Genomic DNA, 5,697 nt, shown 5'->3' with positions numbered 1-5,697 from the left:
ATCATGTGTTTATAATCATGTGATATCGCATCTGCTCTCCCCTACTACGGTAAAGGCGGGGCTTATGAATATTAAGTAGGTCGCGCTAAAGTTCCTCCTGAACCATCCAATAGCAAAGTCGTTGTCATGAATATTAATTTTTAAAGGCGGGCGTTACGTTCGTGCCTTCCAATAGCGAAGGCTTGAAATATGAATATGTAAACAAAACCTTCGTTATAGTAACTTATTACCCAGCCATTTACTTCAAAATAAAAGCGACTAGATTGCCTTCATAAAAGGTATATCTAACTGTTATTTCCCTGTTAAAGACATGGTCAGGCAAAGAAAATGTATGGTTTGTCTATTTAAAGAAAACATATACTGAATACTGCGGACAAACTAACGGTCTAAAGCTGACAGACTACCGTAAATACTGTAATACACCCTTTCCAAGAAGCTGAAGCTTGAGATGTGAAGGGGAAAAAAACTAAGATGGTATGTTTTTTATTTATTTTACTTTGATTAAATACTGTTATGATAGAAAAACCATTATCTAACATAAAATTAACATAGCATGTTGTTTATTTGATAAATGTTGATAAATGTCTATTTAATCCTGACGTTTAATGTTTATTCTTAGAACAAAATCACATAACCTGTATTTTTGCATGTCCCAAATTTCGATAATAGTTAGTGTTTCAAAAAAATACACGCATCATGTAAAATATTACTAAAATAATATATAATAAATAATAACTAAATAATCACAATTTGTTCAGTTACCCGTATGCATGGCCATATCGGAGATACCCGGATGTAAACAATGCATAGCACAATTAATGTACTACTGAATATGCTGTTCTGCTATGCACGGGAAAAAATGTGTGGAATCATATAGAGAAGGAATAAGTAAGCAGGAAATGGCGCAATATTTTGAAAAAACTAAAGTTAATAGGTGGTTCAGTTTGGTCAACCACAAGTGCCTTTTGTTCCTCAGACAGTTTTTGCACTCTTCTTGCCGTCTATAGTACTCCAAATGTTTTTCCTGGTCTGACAGATTACTACAGGCAATAACATGACAATAATTGGCCAGTTTCAGCAGCAATAATCAGCAAAATAAGCAAGTTTTGCTCAGTTCAGTGGCATTGTTTACATTCAGTGATGACATGTTGTGAAAACACTCATTCACAAACACTCACAAAAGACACATTTTGTGTATGTATTGACACAACATTTTAAATTGTTCTCTGGGATCTACATAGAATGTATATGGCATAGGAAAGGGCAAAAATTCTCCAGAAATGGTTTTACAAGTCCATTTACAACCCTAGGATTTGTCCCAAGAATGAAGGAAGGTTCATGAATAATAATGATGAGCTCTGCTCTGATTGGCTGTTTCACAGAGCGGCTCATTTCAGTAGCTGGCACATGGAGGAAAATATATATTTAATCACGGAGCTCAAGCCGCTATTAATATGCGGGGCACTGAAACTGACGTTTTGAATCCACGATCATTTTACTTTCACTTTTGAGATTTGCAATTGCACATGCTCTGTGTAACTTTATACTACAGCGGCAGTGCACATTTGACAAGTTTAGATGCTTGTTAGTGATGCTCAGGATCTGTAAATCATTCGCCATCATCCACGCAGTCATCTCTCCTTACTCTGTTTATTTGGTAAGTGAAATCTTATGTACTGCAATGTAACAGACTACTGCTAGCAAGAACCTAACCATGTCCCTTTAGTGGCTCGCCTTATTTTATTAGAATACCTTATTTGTTTCCCTTGCCTTTCTGAGTACAGACACCAACCCATCCCTGCACTTAACATCCCCTGAACAACCTGGAACAAAACATTTATTTAAGTGATCTGCCATTTTCGCTATTGTCCTCGCTTTGTTTTTGTTTTTTTTCACAATAGCCTAGCTACAGAACTTCTGATGATTCAGCTGTGCAAATGTTGGGGGCATGACTATTAATGATCATCAATATAACGTCATAGTCTGTGTTATGTTAGGATAAACCTATTTTTCGGTGGTCTTTTGCAAACACCATATTATATAAGGAGGAAATGATGGTGTTTGAGAATAACAGTATGTCATGTCCATGTACTGAACTCTTATTATTCATGCCAATGTAAAAACAGTTTTCCATTCTATGGCACCTTTAAAGGTTTTAGGCCATATTTTGTACAATATTTATGGAAACATTATTTTATGTTAAATTAGTCTTGCATGAGTTGAAAACTCTAATCTACTCCACTCCATCTATTGAACACAGGATTTGACTTGCCAGACTTCAACATGTACGTGCAAGATGTCCCACAACTGCATGCATGACCATCACCTGAACCGATTCCAGTATTGTTGTGGGATTTGCACCTGCAAGCACACATTTTCTGAGACAGGTAATGCTAAGTTTACAAATTACCCATTAGCCACAAAAATACACATAAACAGTCATTAAAGGATAAGATGACATTATTAAATTAGTAGTTCACTTTCAGAACAAAAATTTACAGATGTACTCACCCCCTTGTCATCCAAGATGTTTATGTCTTTCTTTCTTCAGTCGTAAGGTAATTATGTTTTTAAAGAGGTCATCGGATGCAAAACTAACTTTTACATGTTGTTTGAACATTAACGTGTTTTGGCAGTTTGTGTACACAACCACCCTACAACGATAAAAATCCACCCAGTGGTAGTTTTTTAATCTTTAAAAGTAATATCCCCTTTTTAAAATCAGGTCATTCTCAGCTTCTTGTTGTTGATGAAACACAGTTGATTGACATGAGCGTCTTACCTTAGCCCCGCCCTCACCGAGCTGAAACTGTCCAAATACGATCGCCATTGTGTGACTCAGGTGCAGAGGAAGACTCTAATTGAGTGATTGAGGTGTTCTGTTGTTGGATGTAATAATGAACATAGCAGTCGTCATTTACTCTCGACATCTGAGCCGCTGAAGACGCAGAGGATTAACGTTACTTTCGTTTTTAAAAGGAAAGCGCCGATCCCGATCTACATATGCGGCTAGTTCGTGCAAATTGTTCCTGATGCAGCTTCACCCACAGCAGAAGTGAGAATAAGGGTTTTTTATGCATCTTTGCAAATGGCCTTTCTTAATAATGTGCTTGTTGGCAAGTTTTCCCGATAAACATGGCTAAATGCAGCTAAACGCAACTAAAAGCAGCTAAAGTAAACATTACAGCTCTTAATCCCTCAGCAGAGAGGGGCGGGGCGAGCAGACATATTTGCATTTAAAGGACCCATGCGTAAAATGAACTGAGCTGAAAGGGTGTTTTTTTTACAATACTATTGAGAATTTTTAACCAAGGTATATTAGAGACTTTTCATTAAGACCCTAACGAAATCATATGAACTTGTGGAAAATGGCCATCTGATGATCCATATAATAGACTTCTATGGTGCCCCCGAGTTTGAACTTTCAAAATGTAGCTTCAAAGGGCTCTAAATGATCACAGCCAAGGAAAGAAGGGTCTTCTCTAGCAAAATGTTATTTTCTAAAAAAAAATTACAATTTATATACTTTTTAACCTCAAATGCTCGTATTTTGTAAGTTCAAACTCGGGGGCACCATAGAAGTCTATTATATGGAGAGAAATCCTGAAATGTTTTCCTCAAAAAAACATAATTTCTTTATGACTGAAGAAAGAAAGACATGAACATCTTGGAGGACAAGGGGTACGCGTTTGCGTATACTACGTCAGAGCGCGTACACATGTAACGAGCCTGATGCTAAACTCGTGCTCATGACAGATGGACGTGGCTGTGCATCAAAGGTAAAAAATGATATAAATACTGTTTAGTTTCTCGGAAAACCCGATCGTTTCGTGTCTTAGGACATCAATGTATCGCCACGAGCCGCAGGTTGTAATTTGGATTTGTCTGTGCATGTTTTTGTTTACTTTTAAAGGTCTGGTGCCCATCCACTCACAGACTGCACCGGTTTTCATTAAAAATCTTCGTTTTGTTCTTCTGAAGAAACAAAGTCACCTACATCTTGGATGCCCTGGGGGTGAGCAGATACACATTAAATTTTCATTTTTGGGTGAACCATCCCTTTAAGACCATCACCAGGTCAGCGTAAGTCTCCCAAGTGTCTTGTGCTGTCACTGTTTAGGGATCAGAGACAGCAGCAGATCTCTCTTAAAGATAAAATGCCTAGACTGCACAACTGTTGCCCTCAAGGTCAACAGTATTTGCTACCAGTGTTTTTTAAAAGATCTTATTTGATCTTTTACATGTGCTTGCATATATTTATCCAAAAACCTGTGACTCAGTGTAATTTGCATGTTAAACATATAACATGCTCTGATCAGCAAGTCTCACTCATCTCACAGAAGTTGACTGCATTCACGGTTAGTTTGCAAAACAGTAAGCGGTGTGAGTGAGGACATGCCTATGTTTACATTTAACATGAAGATATCAGTACAGGAGATGCAGGAAAGTTTACTCTGATTGCTGTTTACCACTCTAGTCTTTCAGGAATGTTACAATCACCACTAATGAGAGCATGACAATATATCATATAAGGCTTACAAAATGAAGACAAAAATACATAAAACCAAAGAAAACTCCCTCATTGAGCAATCTATTTAAATCTAAACCCTGTGGTGTTTAACTGTGACTCACACCCACGTCTCTGCACGGCTCACTTCTCTGTGTTGCAGCCTTTCTCATGTTACTGTTGCCTAAGGGTAAATAGCTAGTTCTTTCTTATTTGCATGTCGTTTTGGATAAAAACGACTAGAAATGAATAAAGTTAGATGTCACCTGTTCACAACAGTTTTTCGTTTTTAAATAAACCACAGTTTAGTTTGTGTTTTTGATACTTATCACATCAAAAAGACATGTAAATTCATCTGACCAAAAAAAATAAAAATCAATTGTAATCATCTTTATGCCATCATGCCATAATCAAAAGAAATTACACAATGATTTTTTTTAAATAACTGTCATAATGCTGTTATTTTGAACTTTCTATTCATCAAAGAATCCTCAAAAATATAATGAATCACCATTTACACAAAAATAGGAAGCAGCACGAAAAAAAACTTCTTTTGAACTGCCACTTCTTATTCGAATGATTCTCTCTTTTGCAACAATCACAACTTTTGTAGGAAGATTGCACTTTTTCATTTTTTTTTACTTCATGCTTTTACAGTATATTGGTACTTTAAGTAAACATGCTCCTTTTGTTGCAACTAAGTCTAGATTATTCTTTTTTTAAACTAGTGATGTTTTTCCATTAAATTAAATTAAAGTTTCCGTTAAATGCAGCATTTCTTATATTACAAAAGATTTCTACTTCTAATAAATGCTGTTATTTTGAACTTTCTATTCATCAAAGAATCCTGAAAAATAAAATAAATCATGGTTTAGACAAAAATATGAAGCTGCACAACTGTTTTCAACATTGATAAATATTTAGAAATATTTCTTGATCAGCAAATCAGCATATTAGTATGACTTCTGAAGCATCATGTGACACGAAAGACTGGAGTAATGATGCTGAGAATTCAGCTTTGCATCACAGAAATAAATTACATTTTAAAATAAATTAAAATGGAAAACACTTATTTTGAATTGTTTTAATATTTCACAATATTACTGTTTTTACTGTATTTTTAATCAAATAAATGCAGCCTTGGTACGCAGAAAAGATTTCTTTCAAAAACATTAAAACTTTTAAATGAC

Source organism: Garra rufa, chromosome 14 (assembly GCF_049309525.1).
Source record: "Garra rufa chromosome 14, GarRuf1.0, whole genome shotgun sequence".
Classification (NCBI taxonomy): Eukaryota; Metazoa; Chordata; class Actinopteri; order Cypriniformes; family Cyprinidae; genus Garra; species Garra rufa.
The sequence above is the reverse complement of the archived record's forward strand: the minus strand, read 5'-3'. Positions refer to the sequence as shown.